General features: G+C 38.2%; 1 protein-coding gene across 23 annotated transcripts in view; it reads left to right on the top strand.

Annotated features, from left to right (window-relative positions):
* PLCL1 (phospholipase C like 1 (inactive)) overlaps positions 1-18,373 on the top strand; it is a 357,116-nt gene that overhangs the window by 286,404 nt on the left and 52,339 nt on the right. The gene's annotated exons all lie outside the window — the stretch shown is intronic.

Raw genomic sequence — 18,373 nt, forward strand, 5'->3', positions numbered from 1 at the left:
ATGTTTAACCTTAAAATAAGTTTTAAATTTAAGATATCAAAGAAATGTAATGAGATACTTCCCCTCTCCATCAAATTGGCAACTTTTTTCTTTTTAAAATAGTGCCTCTTAAGTACATCTACCTCTAGTGGGAAAATAAATTGGTAAATTTGGGGGGGATTTGGCAATATAATTTAAAATGATTATCCTATTTGATCCATGTATTTCATATCCAGGGATTTACTGTAAGCCAGTAGATGTGTACATAAACATCTGTGGTTAATAATGTCAACACAGAGGGATCAGTGGGGCTTCCCTTGCGGCTCAGCTGATAAAGAATCCGCCTGCAATGGGGGAGACCTGGGTTCAATCCCTGGGTTGGGAAGATCCCCTGGAGAAGGAAAAGGCTACCCACTCCAGTCTTCTGGCCTAGAGAAGTCCATGGACCATATAGTCCATGGGATCACAAACAGTCGGACACGATTGAGCGACTTTCACTTCACTTCAGAGGGATAAGTTAAATAAAATATAGTAAGCCATATTATGGACTTCCTTGAAACCATTAAAATTGTGATAGAAGAATATTTGATGATGTGAAGAACTCCTCATAGTATGTTTTGTGAGAGATTCTGGTTGCAAAAAATATATACACTGTAGCATTTAAATTGTATTTGTATGTATATACATCTAAAATGTTAGCAGGATATTAATAGTGATTATTTTTAAATAAGGAGAGTGAGTTTTATTTTCTTGCACATGCTTTTCTATGTTTTTTCTGTATCTACCAAACTCTTAACAATGAACTTGACTAATTTTCATAATTGAATAAAAGTAGATGTTAAGGAAGAACATGATACTATTTTATCATTCAAAAACAACTAGAAGAGAGACATTGGGAATAAATACCCTACACTTGAAAAAGAAAAGCCCATAAAGTATATTCTGCTTATGAATGATCATACCTCTTACAAACTGTACTTCATGGTTGCTGGAGAAGAAGTTTGCTTGTTACCTAAATCTCATTTTTCATGAAATATTTTTTTTTTATCATAATAGTAGGGACTGAAAGCTATTCAGTGAATAGGTGTAGCTGCCATCTAAGAGGTGAAATTAGGGTACCTGTTGCCATAGAGACAGACAGTGGAAGCACTTATTGCTCCAATTCATTTTTTAAGCTAAGAAAGAAAAATCACTCACTGAGAGGGGAGCCTGGTTCCCTGGAGCTCAGCCTGTAATAAGCATTAAAACACCTAGACTGTGGTTAGCCAGTTTCCATTTCATATCCCCAAGTGTCCCATGGTATTGGAACCACACCTGCTGGCCAAATCTCATTCATATTTTTAAAATGTAATTTCTAATTGCAGGCTACACCATGGTTTTCCAAAGTTTAAAATAAAAACTTTATGTTCACTCCACTATAGTGGAAAGCAGAAATACTTCTTTTTAATTTAATTTAATTTTTTGGCTGTGCTATGCAGCTTGTGGGATCTTAGTTCCTTGACTGAGGATTGAACCCTGGCCCTGGGCAGTGAAAGTGTGGTGTCCTAACCACTGGAACCACCAGAGAATTCCCATGGAAAGCAGAACTACTTCTAATGACGTGTTCATTTATAGTTCCCTTTGGAAAAGATTTTTCGTTTTGTTAGGGAGTTGAGAGTAAATATCCCTATAGCTAGCATAGGCTGTCCATAACATGTAAGTATTAGTCGCTCAGTCATTTCTGACTCTTTGTGACCCCATGGATTGTAGCCTGCCAGACTCCTCTGTCTGTGGAATTCTCCAGGCAAGAAGTGAATAGCCATTCCCTTCTTCAGAGGATCTTTCTGACTCAGCGATTGAACCTGGGTCTTCTCCATTGAAGGCAGATTCTTTATCATCTGACCGTACCAAGTGTTAAACTTGGCCAATTGTGGACATGACCAAAAATACTGTTGATGTCTCAGTTGGTTATTTCTTTAAAGGGGTGCTGTAGATATTGGCCAGACACATGCCATGATGATCTCAAAAACCATTTTTACTTTAGGATTTCCACTGTATAGGTTGACATCTTTAGTACTCTTGTGTATTCATGTTAGTATTTATTTTAAGATAAATGTCTTTTAAGATACTCTGCAGATCCAGTGATCATTTAAAAGCATAAATCAGATCATACCACTTTCTTGCCTCCAGAGGCTTCCCATGAAAACAGAACTAAAACTCCTCACTGTGGCTTACAGGGCTATTTATGACCTGGCCTTGCCTTCCCATCTCACTTGCTGCTCCCAGCCTCACCTCCATACACTCTCTTCTGTTCACTTCACTCAGCCCTGTGGGCTTGCTTTCTTCAATCAGACTCAGCTTGCTCCTATATCCAGGCCATTTTACTTGCAGTTCTCTCTGCCTGGAATGTTCTTCTCTTCGGTTGCTTCTTTTAATTCTTAGCTCAAGTGCCATATCCTCAGAGAAAAGTGAAAGTGAAAGTTGTTCAGTCATGTCCAACTCTTTGCGACTCCATGGACTATATAGTCCTTGGAATTCTCCAGGTGGGAACACTGGAGTGGGTAGCCTTACCCTTCTCCAGGGGATCATCCTAACCCAGGGATCGAACCCAGGTCTCCCACTTCCCTAACTGCTGGCTCCAGCTGTCACTCTACCACATACCCCTATTTGATTTCCATTATCTTATTCAGCGGTATTGAAAAACACTTGACTTTTGGTTTAATTTCTGTCCTTTTCCTTTTACTCTTGATTTGATTATATATTCCAAGAGGGCAGAGACTCTGTCTGTCTTGCTTGTTGTTGGTAACTCTAGCATCTAGAGTTACCAACTAGCATCTAGAGTTACTGCTGACACATAGTATGTTATCAATTAATGTCAGTTGAATAAAATGTAAATGAATTCATCTATATAGTTGGTGAAATAATGTAGTTCCCATACTATCTCTGAATATGTTTTATAGAAAACCTTCAAATACCCTGTGTTTTATCTCTATGATACTATCCTAGCCAAATTGTTCCCTGCCTTACACATATAGCTGGAAACCTATAGACTAAGTCAAAGGGCTTTGGAGGTGGCCCAGTGGTAAAGAATCCACTTGCAATGCAGGAGATACAGGTTCGATTCCTGGGTCAGGAAGATCCCCTAGAGAAGGACATGGCAACCCACTCCAGTATGCTTGCCTAGAAAATTCCAGAGTATCCTGGTAGGCTGTGTAGAGTCCATGGGATTGCAAAGAGTCAGACACTCTGAGCGCGCGCACACACGTACACATACACATACACATACACATACACACACACACACACACACACACACACACACACACACAGACTAAGGCAAAACTATGGAGACAGGAAAAAGATTAGTACCTTCAAGGACTGGGGGCAGGATATGGTGAGGGAGGGATGAATAGGTGGATCACAGGGCTTTTTTGCATAACAATATAATAGTGGATCGCACCATTATGCATTAGTCAAAATCCATAGAATGTAAAACACAAAGAGTTAACCCTAATGTGAACTATGAACTTTAGTTGATAATAAAGTACCAATATTGGCCCATCAATTGTAGTATATGTACCACACTAATGCAAGATGTTAACAGTGGGGAAAACTGGGAGTGAGGTGGAGTGAGAGAGTTCATGGGAACTCTCTGTACTTTGTGCTCAGCTTTGATGCAAGCCTAAAACTTCTAAAAATAAAGCCTAAAAAGCCCCACAAAGACTATTAATAAAAACTTACTTGGATGACTAACGCAAAAGACAAATCTAGGGTTTATTGCCTAGTAGTGGTGGTATTAGGGGGCAGTTATTCCAAAATGAACAGCTTGTGTGTTCAACTTAGACTTAAGTTGCTTAAAAATTTCTCAGAAATGGTAATAAACTGTATGTGCTCAGTCAGTCATGTCTGACTCTTTGTAACCTCAAGGACTGTAGCCCACCAGGCTCTCTGTCTGTGGGATTCTCCAAGCAAGAATACTGGAGTAGGTTGCCATTTCCTCCTCCAGGGGATCTTCCTGACCGAAGGATTGAACCTGAGTCTCCTGTATTGGCAGGTGGATTCTTTACCACTAGTGCTACCTGGGAAGCCCAGCTATATAGATGCCATCTAAGAGGAAATGTTGTAACCACTAAAAAAATACAGAATACAGATTATGTTTAGAATAAACAACCTGAAATCATTTCTGAACAGATATAAATGTTTGGCTTATTTCAGTATCAAAAGGAACAAATCAGGCAGCCAGGTACCCTACATTTATTGAAAGTCAACCCAAATGCATCAAACTCTACTACTTATCGTCAGGAAATAAAGTCAAAATACTCTCAAAAACATTGACCTTGAGCTCGCTTGCACAATTTTTTTCCCCTAAATTTGGCTTTTTCCTAATGACCTGAGATGGTCCTATTCCTTACTGAATATTGATTAATTTAATATTTGGAAATATTTCCACTTGAGAGTTTTAGAAATTCAGCCTTAAAAGTCATCTTATATTGCTATTAAAATTGTATTATAGCATATGTGTTGGTATCAAGCAATCAAAAGCCAAATATATCCATAATAGAGTAGGTTTATTTGCATGGCATAATTTCAGAAGACACCCCATCCCCATTTCATATCTTATTTAAGACATATTGTTTTCTACCTGCTCACTGGTACTTAAAATTTCAAAATTATAACCAATTCTTTGATTAAAGGTTAAGAATTTAATCTCTTAAAATGCAAGAAAATCTTAGTAAGTACTAACACAATGAGTTATCAGTAATTTGTACCTTTGGGTGAATTTAACATATCCTGTCCTACAGGCAGTTTTTCACCTGGAGAAAGGAAGAGATCCTAATGACAGAGTGTTCCCCAAGTCTGTGTAAGGTAGGGGTGAGATTGCTCAAACAATTGCAATTTTACTTAAGAGCAGCCCTGTCTACAATCTCCCTCAGTGCTCTGAATAGGCATGTAGCTATGTAAATTCCTGGCTGATGTTTAGGGCAACAAAAGTAGAGGTGACTTTCCTGATATCCAACACATGTCACAGCCAGAGGTGAGAAGTGACAGCCTCTGAAAAGCACTAAAGCAAACTGGGAACATTATTAATCAATAACTCAAGCAAGTAGAAGAGGCCCTAAACACTGAAGGTGGAACTGATGTTTCCTTCCCAGGCTAACGACACACGGAGGTGACTTGTGGTGTCAGACTCCTTGCTGCATTGCTATTTTGGTGGCTCTGTGGTCATCATGACAAGTTTTCAGAAACTCCCAGAGCCTTAATTTAAGATCAGAATGTCATTTCTGACAGACTTGTCCCTTTCTTGCACTGTTCTATGGGAGATTGGAACTCTGGTCTCTGAAAGAGCAAACATCACTTCTCCACTCTGGACTTTCATGTTCTCTAAGAAAATATCACTGGTGTAGGTAATGTAGGTCATAGAGTCACTGCTAAGTCTCTTAAGGCAGTTAAAGCAGCAAAATTATGTTTTATAAATAAAAAGTAAGGACTTTTTTTCATTTAGGATTAATCTTAACCTTGGGGTTGTTAAAAAAAAAAAGTTCCTGAAAGAGTTGGTTAGTGTCAGATCCAGGAATGGAGATGTTTAATTTTATAAACATTTACTGAGTTAAGCCCACCGGCAAGCCACCGTGTTAATGCTTTGGGATTTACCGTAGGCCCTGTGCTCCGGTAGCTTACAGTCAGGGCAGGCGACATGCTAAGGTCCAAACCATGCTTATGACTCTGTCCTTGGTGATCTGCTTATGTTCCTCCTCATTTAACACAAGGTTGTGATGGTACATGATTGCATTGGAAAGTACATTCAATTTCAGTAGAACACTATCAGAATTTCTTTGGATAGGTTTACTTTTTTCCTTCTACAGTGATGTTTTTACACATGGACATTTTACATTATTTTAAAACACATCTCTAGCTTCAGCCTTAAAATTTTCTACATTTGACTACAGGGTGTCACCTAGGTATTTCAAAAACAAACAGTAGAAATTTAATAGGTCAAAAGCTGGGTTCATTTTTAATTCCCTAGATATTCATTTGCCCTTTTCTGATCACTGCAAAAGATAACGCCAAGTCAATGGTCCTCAGTTCCTCCAAGTGATTTTCAAATACTCTTTCTCTATGTATATATTAACTCCAATAAGATCTTTTTAGATTCAATAATCTTTTACAGATTATTGAAGTATAGTTGATTTAAAATGCTGCATTAATTTCTGCTGTACAGCAGTGTGACTTTTTTGTACATACATACATAAAAACTCTTTTTCATATTCTTTTCCATTATGGTTTGTCACAGGATGGTGAATACAGTCTCTTATGCTTTACAGTAGGATCATGTTGTTTATCTGTCCTATACATAATAGTTTGCCTCTGCTAATCCCAAAGTCCCAATCCTTCCCACCCCAACCCCACCTCCCGCTTGGCAACCAAAAATCTATTCTCTGTATCTATGAGTCACGTTTTGTTTTGTAAGTGTGCGTAAGTGTTAGACACTCAGTTGTGCCCGACTTTTTGGGACCCTACAGACTGTAGCCTGCCAGGCTCCTCTGTCCATGAAATTTTCCGGTCAAGAATACTGGAGTGAGTAGCCATTTCCTTCTCCAGGGAATCTTCCTGACCCAGTGATCGAACTTGGGTCTCCCACATTGTGGGCAGAATCTTTGTTTCATATATACGTTCATTTGTGTTATATTTTAGATTCCACATACAAGGGATACCATGGGGTATTTGTCTTACTCTTTCTGACTGACTTTAGTATGATAATCTTTAGGTTCATACATGTTGCTGCAAATGACGTTATTTCATTCTTTATGGCTAGGTAATATTCCATTGTGTGTGTGTTTGTGTATATATGTATTTATGGGCTTCCCCAGTGGCTCAGTGGAGAAGGAAATGGCAACCCAGTCCAGTATTCTTGCCTGGAGAGACTCCCATGGTCAGAGAAGCTTGGCAGGCTACAGTCCATGGTGTCGCAAGAGTTGGACACTACTTAGTGACTATACCACCAGTGGCTCAGGGCATCCCAGGTGGCACTAGTGGTAAAGAAGCAGCTTGCCAATGCCGGAGACATAAGAGACGTGGATTCGACCCTTGGGTAGGGAAGATCTCCTGGTGAAGGGCACAGCAACCCACTCCAGTATTCTTGCCTAGAGAATCCCATGGACTGAGGAGCCTGATAGGCTAAGTCCCTAGGGTCACTGCCGGAGTCCAGCTCCAGCTTGTCCAGGGGTCCCCAAGGGATGAACGGCATCGGCGAAAGGAAAAGAAGGGAGACAGAGAGTTTTTGATGGCCCAAGGACCATAATCTTTATTGCTTTAGTCTCTATTTACACATGTTCTTCTACGTAATGATTCTTGCAATATTTTTCCATTCAGATCAACATCCCCTGATTCTAAGATGTGTTAAAAGTTTTTTCCTAGTCTATTGTCACATTTCGGTTACATGTTTACCCCGAAACCTGTTTTTATTTTACTAAAACATAGTCTATAAATCATATCATTCCATCTACTTTTTCTGTACAGCCTGCTACTACAGTGAATACAGTGTCTTGCTTCAGTGAATAAGTACTATAGTGGTGTCTAAGGGCCAAAGTTTCTCATAATACAGCTATTGTCAGTGGTGGCTTGTTTACCATCTACCCACATAATACAAGACTATTTCTGGCAGGGGCAAGTCTTTTGCAGTTTACCTAGAAACTATTTACAATACAATTCATATATTTCTTTTCTGTTTATGCTTAGATTCTGAGGGGAAAAGGCAATTGGCTTAGTTTCTGTAATTTTCCCTGATACATGACCCAAGTTTTCCAGTCATCAATAACAATCTCCTCATGAGGCCAGGTCACAATAGGCTTAGGGCTTATTTTCCAAATGATCATGGCCTTATTCCCTGGCTGAATGTTAGGGACCCACCAGTCAGGGGCCTCAGCAGGTTTAATCATTTTTGGAATGTTTCTCTGGGGCAAGGGATCATTTTTCTTTTTCCTCAACTCTCATGACCTCACCATGGAAGCCCCTACAACTCCAGCCATCAAAGAATGACACAGAGTTAGCCACAACAAAAGCATAGAAACAGGAAGGAGGGAAGGTTCCGATCCAGGAGAGAAACTGCTTTGCAGTTTCTTCTTGAGTGGTGCCGTGACTTTGTCATCCGGCAGTAGTTCCAGAACGGCTCCCAACAGGTCACAAAGAGCTGGACATGACTGAAGCAACTTAGCACACATGCACGTGTGTGTGTGTGTGTGTGTGTGTGTGTGTGTGTGTGTGTGAGTGTGAGTGTGTGTATACCACTTCTTTATCTATACATTTGTTGATGGATATATAAGTTGTTTCCATGTCATGGCTATCCAAGAAGGTCTTTTTATTTACAATTCAGTATCAGTGAAAGATATTGCTTCTTTCCTTGCCATATTTCTCATGTATATCCATTTCCTTACAGTGACACAGATATGGTTCTAAAAAGCCTCTCTTCTTCTCCCATGTGAATTTTTTTCAATAATTGAAAAAATTATTGACTAGTTGACTAGTTGACTAGGACTAGTTGACTAGTCCCCCATCTAGTCTCTACCTTTCTCTAATTCATTAATGGGAATCAGTCAGTTCAGTTACTCAGTTGTGTCTGACTCTTTGCGACCCCATGAACCACAGCACACCAGGCCTCTCTGTCCATCACCAACTCCCAGAGTTTACCCAAACTCATGTCCATTGAGTCGGTGATGCCATCCAACCATCTCATCCTCCGTTGTCCCCTTCTCCTCCTACTCTCAATCTTTCCCAGCATCACGGTCTTTTCAAATGAGTCAGCTCTTTGCATCAGGTGGCCAAAGTATTGGAGTTTCAGTTTCAACATCAGTCCTTCCAATGAACACCCAGGACTGATCTCCTTTAGGATGGACTGGTTGGATCTCCTTGCAATTCTAGGGGCTCTCAAGAGTCTTCTCCAACACCACAGTTCAAAAGCATCAGTTCTTCAGTGCTCAGCTTTCTTTATGATCCAACTCTCACATCCATACATGACCACTGGAAAAACCATAGCCTTGACTAGACGGACCTTTGTTGACAAGGTAATGTTTCTGCTTTTTAATCTGCTGTCTAGGTTGGTCATAACTTTCCTTCTAAGGAGTAAGCATCTTTTCATTTCATGGCTGCAATCACAATCAGCAGTGATTTTGAAGCCCAAGAAAATAAAGTCTGTCACAGTTTCCACTGTTTCCTCATCTAATTGCCATGAAGTGACAGGACTGGATGCCATGGTCCTAGTTTTCTGAATGTTGAGCTTTAAGCCAACTTTTTCACTCTCCTCTTTCACTTTTATCAAGAGGCTCTTTAGTTCTTCTTCACTTTCTGACATAAGGATGGTGTCATCTGCATTTCTGAGGTTATTGATATTTCTCCCGGCAATCTTGATTCCAGCTTGTGCTTCCTCCAGCCCAGCGTTTCTCATGATGTACTCTGCATATAAGTTAAATAAGCAGGGTGACAATATACAGCCTTGATGTACTCCTTTTCCTATTTGGAACCAGTCTGTTGTTCCATGTCCAGTTCTAACTGTTACTTCCTGACGTGCATACAGGTTTCTCAAGAGGCAGGTCAGGTGGTCTGGTATGCCCATCTCTTTATGAATTTTCCACAGTTTATTGTGACCCACACAATCAAAGGCTTTCACATAGTCAATAAAGCAGAAATAGATGTTTTTCTGGAACTCTCTTGCTTTTTCGATGATCCAGCAGATGTTGGCAATTTGATCTCTGGTTCCTCTGCCTTTTCTAAAACCAGCTTGAACATTTGGAACTTCACGGATCACGGTTCACATATTGCTGAAGCCTGGCTTGGAAAATTTTAAGCAATACTTTACTAGCGTGTGAGATGAGTGCAATTGTGCAGTAGTTAGAGCATTCTTTGGCACTGCCTTTCTTTGGGATTGGAATCAAAACTGACCTTTTCCAGTCCTGTGGCCACTGCTGAGTTTTCCAGATTTGCTGACATATTGAGTGCAGCACTTTCACAGCATCATCTTTTAGGATTTTAAATAGCTCAACTGAAACTCCATCACCTCCACTAGCTTTGTTTGTAGTGATGCTTTCTAAGGCCCACTTGACTTCACATTCCAGGATGTCTGGCTCTAGGTGAGTGATCACACCATTGTGATTATCTGGGTCGTAAAGATCTTTTTTGTACAGTTCTTCTGTGTATTCTTACCACCTTTTCTTAATATCTTCTGCTTCTGTTAGGTCCATACCATTTCTGTCCTTCATTGAGCCCATCTTTGCATGAAATGTCCCCTTGGTATCTCTAATTTTCTTGATGAGATCTCTAGTCTTTCCCATTCTGTTGTTTTCCTCTATTTCTTTGCACTGATTGCTGAGGAAGGCTTTCTTATCTCTCCTTGCTATTCTTTGGAACTCTGCATTCAAATGGGTATATCTTTCCGTTTCTCCTTTGCTTTTCACTTCTCTTCTTTTCACAGCCCTTTTTGTAAGGCCTGTTTAGGCAGCCATTTTGCTTTTTTGCATTTCTTTTCCATGGGGATGGTCTTGATCCCTGTGTCCTGTACAATGTCACAAACCTCTGTCCATTGTTCATCAGGCACTCTATCAGATCTAGTTCCTTAAATCTATTTGTCACTTCCACTGTATAATCACAAGGGATTTGATTTAGGTCATACCTGAATGGCCTAGAGGTTTTCCCACTTTCTTCAGTTTAATTCTTAATTTGGCAATAAGGAGTTCATGATCTAAGCCACAGTCAGCTCCTGGTCTTGTTTTTGCTGACTGTATAGAGCTTCTCCATTTTGGCGGCAAAAAATATAATCAGTCTGATTTTGGTGTTGGCCACCTGGTGATATCCATGTGTAGAGTCTTCTCTTGTGTTGTTGGAAGAGCAATGGGAATAATTATCCTCAAATTCTATTTCTGATAGTCTTGAGAAGCCTTCATTGACCTGTGCTGCCTGTTTTGCCACCCTCATCTCCCATTTCCTTCTATTTGAATCCTCTCTTTCAGTCAAGCTATTTTATTTGCCAGGTATTTTTCATTTTCCATCCTTTGTTTTTCTGTTGTACTCTACTTCAAATGACTTCCTACCCTTAATTCTTCTGCATCAATCTAAGGCCAGCCCTTTGTCTTAATCTCTTGCAAAACTGACTTTAAGAAAAAGTTCATTTATTGACTTTATTCATGACATTCAACAATGTAAAGTATAAAGAACTTAGTAGATTGTGTGCAAAACAGAGGTGACTAAATAGAGACATGGTTATCAGCACAAATAGCCATAGTGTAAAGCATGACAGCTCTTTGAGTCAGGAGAAATGTAAGTAAAATGAGATAGGAGTGTGTATATTTGCCAGTTGTAACAACACTTCTTTCAATGTATCATTTTGTCTATGTGTTTAGTCTTTTGATTTGTCAATTCAACAGAAACACTTTGCACACAGGTTACTATGCAAGTTGCTGGGGGAAAGAAATGGTATGACGCAAAATTTCTATCCTCGAGGAAAGGGAAATACTGATAGGAAGGCAAGATTTACACCTAAAAAGGGGAAGAAGCAGAGACACATAGTATCCCGGCAGTGAAGCAGATGATATTTTATGTCCCGTGATGGATGGAGTCTAAGGACCTTGAGTCCTTATGGTGGATTTTTCACAGTGCCTTGTAATATACCCCCTCTATGACTTTTACCCTGTCTTACCCAGTGCTCAGCAGAATTTAATGTGCAAATGGTTTTGAAAGAAAAATACTGTCCAACCTTTGTATATTGTTTTCTTTAGATACCTGAATTTTTACTTTTCTGTTTTCTTACCTGTTTAATTTTCCATGCATAGTCAAGAAGTATTGCCTAACATATTTTGGTCCTTTTAAGTGTTTTAAATTAATCTGAACACTTCTGAGTAGTGTTTTAAATATAGAAATCAGAGGTGGAAGAGTTGCAGGGAATTACAAGTGTAAAAAATGCAGCCAAAGCATTCTCTGAAGGTGACTTCTGTGCTGAATAACATTAACATAAAAGTTGAAACTTTGCTATGAAAACAGCAACAGATTTTCTGAACATAAAATCAAAACAATCTAGAGAACAAAAGTCAAGAATTATTTAATCTTTTATTTAGTTGTGTGATTTGGAGAACAGTTGATTGTGTTAACAAAGCTAGGAATCTAGCAAAGAGAGCCAATCACTATCTTTTATCATTCTTGGGGTAGAATCAATGTACGGGCCAGTATCACACTGAAACCAAACATAATGGGTTCAGCTAAATACGTTTTCTGCTCTCAGTATTATCAGTATACATTTGAGCTGAAGAATGAGAAAAGTTGTAGGTATGTCAACAGCCCTCCAATGCAGCTTTAGTTTTACTTATTGAAATCAATTTAAATTGAAATTAAGTCAAAGTATTCTCCATCCATTGCTCTCTCTTGTGGTGAAGTTTGTGTAGAACTTTATATTAGTTTGCATTTTAAAAAGCATGTTGGGTTGTGCAGTAACGGAACCCAGGGGAAAAAAAAAACCATTGGCAAGTGTTTAACCAGAGCTGGTTATTTAAAAACAAAATGTTGTGTACTCAGTGCATTGAAACTGCTTACTCTTGGGTGAGACTATGTCTTCTATACATTTTCTATATATTGAGGGAATTTTCAGCATCTGAGGGTTAGCAGCATTTTCACTTGGTACCAGGATCCCAGGGACACAGGGTATCAGAGATGCATCAATAAGCAAGTATTTCGGGCAGCTTCTTTGTGAAATGTTGTGCATGAATCCTCAGGGTTTGCTTTGCATTCCTGAATACTCAAGTTCTTGCAACAGTTTTAATTTAAGACAGTGTAAGATTGTCAAATTGGTCTGAAAAATTCTGGAGAAGGTTCATGAAGTTTAGTCACTAGGAGATAGTATGAATGAACTAAATTTTAATCATAGTGAGATAAAAACAAACATTTCTAATGATTACTCAAAGTATAGCTGACAATTATATCTTCGAATCAGAGAAAAGAAAAGGTAAAATTATCCTTTTATGCAGAAAGCTGCTCGTGTAGTATTGATAGGTTCTGTTACTACCATGAATGTGGAGACAGAGGTCCTTTGACCTCGTCTGTGTGAATTCCCCTGTCCTGCTCCATTGTAATTCAGACTAGGGAACATCATTCAGAGCTGGCTCCAGGAGAGAGAATACTAACTTCATCACATACACCAAAGGCAGTAGACTTCCAGTATGTTGGTAAACGTTGTAACCTTAGATGTGTTCCTGTATCACTGAAAATTAGCAGTCTTATAAGACTGAATTTGCTTAAAACCAAAAGATGCCCATCTATCAAGAGTGCTTTTTATCCATCGGATTTAAAATGTTTTAGTAAATTAAAAATTAAAGGAAATTATATTCATTCTAGTTAGCAAATGTATTTGTAACAACAATCAGATATTAAAGTGTACCAACTTTAATAAAATTCAAGTCTTATTTTAAACAATCTGAATAGGTGAGCCACTATTGAACTAAAAACTAAAACCTAGTGTTTTGATTAGAAAAAGGATAAGAGATAGATTATTTTGGTATTCTTACAAGGTCTAGAGAGCAGATTGGCTTTTTATAGATTCACATATTCTTAAGCGGTTGCCTTTTCAAATTTGATAACTCCTTCCTGAAAAAACAATGGACACAAGTAAGTATATTTCTTCCTAGATTTCATAGGAAGAATACCTATATCGGTTCATGTGTGTTGCTTGACTTGAAGGGGGAAGCAATCATGGAAAAAATATATTTTATGTTGCTTTGCTTGTTGAATTCTAATTTATAAAATGTTAATCACCAACTTGCACTTGCAGTAGAAATTCTACACTCTAATATAATATTAGCATTGCAGAATAGTTTATAAGGTCTGCACCTCAGGAATGCTTGAGTTCTAGTGTAAATTTTTTTTTACCAACTGGCAGTATGGCTTAAGGCAAATTAGTTTGAGACTGAGTTTTTTTATCTGTAAAATGGGATTGTCCATGATAGATGGTCATTAAGGTTACTTCTAGATATAAACTTCTGTGGCTCTAAGAATGTAGATGTAATTCAGGATAAAACTGGAATCTATGGAAGGTTATGAGTCATGTTTTGATGAAATCTCATCTTTCCAGTACCATTAAATAGTTACATTGACTCTGTGATGATCCTAGGCAATTAGTCAAATCCCTATTGAGCTGGGAAGACAGTTTTTTTCACACAGATTAGACAATTTAATCCATCTTTGAGTAAAAGCATTACTGTCCCCTTCAGTAAAGTTTTTGTTTTAAATAAATGATTTTCATCTTCACTGACAACTTTACACACCCCTGTTCAGGACACATCTAATGCTTAAAGTGACAGCAGCCTTTATCTGGGTAAGTCCCCTGTTCTTTTAGATTCAAAGCCATGGCAAGGAATTAAGATCTTTTCGGAGATATTCATGTAACAACCAAAGAAAAGCTCTTTGTATCACTCCATCAGCAAAGGCAACTGGGAGCTGAGGCTGAGACATCAGATATGTAAATCAGGCTGCTGCCAGATTCTATCTGAGAAAACCCAGCTTTGGCTGTCTACCTACTCTGCCCTGCTGGGAGATTTTCTGAGGACATGCTTCTCACCTTCACTCCTTGGCTTTGTATTTCATTTCCGTCAGGATCTGTAGAGACCTAGGAAGGAGATGAAACTCAAGTCAACCATTTTTCCTTTCTAACAACTTACATAAATTACTTATCTAAGCTGGGGGGAAAGGTTGAAATTGTTGATTTAAATATGGTTTGGCTTTGTTGGTATGTTTCAGTTATCTGGTTTTATTTGTTTTCTCTACAACTGCTAATAATTGAAAGTTGACTGCAGAAAATAGAATAAAATTATATTTATAAATACAATGGAAGCTGTTATCATAGAGAAGAGGATCAAAATGCTCTTATAAAACAGTTTGTATAAGCAATGATTTTAAGTTCTGAGAATATTAATAATAACTTGTTTTAAAGTAAAAGTTCTGACTTTTATGACTAAAGTCTTTCAAATTATCCTCAGGGATACTCTTCTATGTTGAAGGTGAAATCACACTTGACTATCTCTCTATGAAGTGATCTATTAGACAGTGGGAAAAACAAATTTCTTACACTATGGGATTAACAAATATTTACTTGGGAGATTTTGAAGAGAACTTGAATCATAGGGTTTATTGTATGTTTTGGTCCTGAATTTATTTTGCCTCAAAGAAGTAATATAGTTTCTGATACTTGAGTATTACATTTTCTCTAGATATAATCCTACTAAAAACTTTATTTTTCAGTACTCAATTTGAAAGGAAATTAAGAACATGTAAGATTATAGAAAAATGGAGAACCTAGGAAAAAGACTAGAGACCAAAAGAGATTATATTTCAAAAAAGACAATCATAAGTTAGAAGTGATCAATAATAAATAAAATGCATATTGTCTACATGTGTGGGTAATTAATATGTAGAAGAAATCAGTATCACAAGTAAGATAAGGAAAAAGTGATGTAAATGGATAGATACATAAATGGATAGATGAGGGTAGGGTAATAAAGTGGTGTCAACTGCTGAACTGACAAAATGAGATCTGGGGATAGGCCAAGGGGTACTCTGTGATGAGACTACACTTTGGGGGTCTCAGTGGAATCCTGCAGGAGTCCAAGCAATAGGATAGTTTTTTAAGGAAAAGTTGACAAGGAACAACACTCAAAGATGAATTGAGTATTTTGTTATCGATTTTATTTGCTTACTCTAAGATAGGAGATACTGTATGGAAAAAGGAAAAACCGGGGGAGGAGCAGAAATTGTAGATGAAAAAATGATTTGTTAGGAATGAATTCCTGAAAGAAGCAGGGAAAGGTGAGATTGGAAGTCAAGGTAGAAGAGTGAGCCTTGGCAAAGAGGGCACTTCCTTCTCAGGTTGTCACAATGAGGCTGTGGCTTCTTTGGAGGTAGGAAGTATATTCCTTTCATACTCAACACTGAGGAGATACTTGCAGTACAGTACTGCGAGGAAAACTGGCCACATACCAATAAAGAGTTTCTTTTCTGTTTAGTCAGAGAATAGTATATGGTTTCCACTGAGAGCAAAACCAAGAGAAATGAATGTTAGTCAAGATACTGTCAAAGGAAATTGCCAGTCTTGCCCCTTTTGAAGTTTTTCTTTAAAAGGAAACATTTGAACATGGTTGCAGTAGTTCAGTTATGGGCATGGCCTCATGTTTTTACTGATGGGCTGAGTCTGACAACTTTGGAAAGCTACATTTCAGGTTCAAAAGATGGCATGTGTGAAGGCATGATCAGGCCAGACAAAATCAGAGGGAGTCTGAAATTTTAATTTCAGCTTAGTCATTAATTAGTTCTGTTTTTTAGATGAAAATCTTAATTATTATAAGTCTTAGTTTCCTTTTTTCACAAAATTAAGGGGGTGGTCCTGATAGTTAAGATTCTTTTAGCCTTAAAATGATTCTAAAAATGTACAGTATATTAGCTCTTGCTCACAGTAAAGTCACAGGATGTACTTTTCTCTTTATGAATATTTCCCTTGCTTGAATTTCATGAAAACATTTTGTATGCTATTTAACTAATTGGAACATCTGATAACTTTGAAAGTATCCTAAAAATTCAATTGATGTTGCATGTGTAGATGCTAAGCTTAGAAAAGACTAAATCAAATTGCCTTCATATTAAATTTTTCTTTGACTGTGAATTTCATTTACTTGTAACCTGCTATAAACTAGGCTACTCTTAGCCATTTGATAAATTGTCATTCAGAAGCATTCCACTTCCTCTTGGGAGTTAAAAGAGTTAATGCAGTTAAAAAGTTTGACGCAGCTTAGACCTTCTTGAGTGTCTAGTTTATGGTTTTAATAGTCAATTTAGCCCTCCAAATAAGTCACTTCAAACTATCGTCTTATTCAGAAATATGAGTAATTGAAGTTTGGTTGAATTACATATCATATTTCATTCATTCATTTGAGCAGACTTTCCTACTAGACCATGGAGCCCCATGGAGATAGAAATGTGTCTGTTTCTGCTCCTTAGTGTATCATACCCCTTGTAGTTACTACAGTGCTTACACATAAAAGCTGCTGAGTAGATATTTTTTAAATGAATGAATGGTATGATTTTACTCCTGTGGAGTTGTTAGGCACTAAAAATTTGTGATTCAAATATCTTTTTCCATTTGAAGATTTGTAGTCATTAACCACTTCATATTTGAAAGTGATTGTATAAAATTACAATCTGTTCAACAACATTTCATTATGAAGAATATGTGTCTTAAGATCTTTTATGTCCACTTTGGATTCTGCCTTGAGCTCTCTTCAGGTCATTGAGCCAGACAGAGAAATCATGGAATAGCCAGATTAAAAGGGTCATTTATTAGGAGTAGAAATGAAGAGGAACTGAAGAGCCTCTTGATGAAATGAAAGAGGAGAGTGAAAAAGCTGGCTTAAAACTCAACATTCAGAAAATTAAGATCATGGCATCTGGTCCCATCACTTCATGGCAAATAAATGGGGAAAACAATGGAAACAGTGAGAGACTTTATTTTCTTGGACTCTAAAATCACTGCAGATGGTGACTGCAGCCATGAAATTAAAAGACACTTGCTCCTTGGAAGAAAAGCTATGACCAACCTAGACAGCATATTAAAAAGCAGAGACATCACTTTGCTGACAAAGGACCATCTAGTTAAATCTGTGGTTTTTCCAGTAGTCATGTGTGATGTGAGAGTTGGACTGTAAAGAAAGCTGAGCACTGAAGAATTGATGCTTTTGAGCTATGGTATTGGAGAAGACTTTTAAGAGTCCCTTGGACTGCAAGGAGATCAAACCAGTCAATCCTAAAGGAAATCAGTCCTGAATATTCATTGGAAGGACTGATGCTGAAGCTGAAACTCCAATACTTTGGCCACCCGATGTGAAGAACTGACTCACTGGAAAAGACCCTGTTACTGGGAAAGATTGAAAGCTGTAGGAGAAGAGGCCGACAGAGGATGAGACGGTTGGATGGTATCACTGACTTGATGGATATGAATTTGAGCAAGCTCCAGTAGTTGGTGATGGACAGGGAAGCCTGGGATGCTGCTGTCCATGGGGTCGCAAAGAGTGTCGGATATGACTGAGTGACTGAACTGAATTGAACTGAACTGATTAGGAATAGAAGAGTGACTGGAAATCCAGGAAGTATTCATTTGCTTATTGGTGCCTTTCTTTGGCCATTTCTTTAGAAGAGCCCCAATCCCTTGTCTTTCTGGGAAAGATCACAACTTCTGTACCTATTTCTGTCTCCCTCCTTCTTCATATACATATTTTTCTTTTCTCTATCTCTCCAACAGCTGTCCTATTTCCCCTACTTCACTCAGTATATTAATCACCTTTTGGTCTTTTTCCTTTCTACCCAAATGTGAAGGGCAGGGATGCCATTTCAATGTTGTTGC

This window comes from Giraffa tippelskirchi, chromosome 3 (genome assembly GCF_054371585.1).
Source record: "Giraffa tippelskirchi isolate mGirTip1 chromosome 3, T2T-mGirTip1v1.2.pri, whole genome shotgun sequence".
Taxonomy (NCBI): domain Eukaryota; kingdom Metazoa; phylum Chordata; class Mammalia; order Artiodactyla; family Giraffidae; genus Giraffa; species Giraffa tippelskirchi.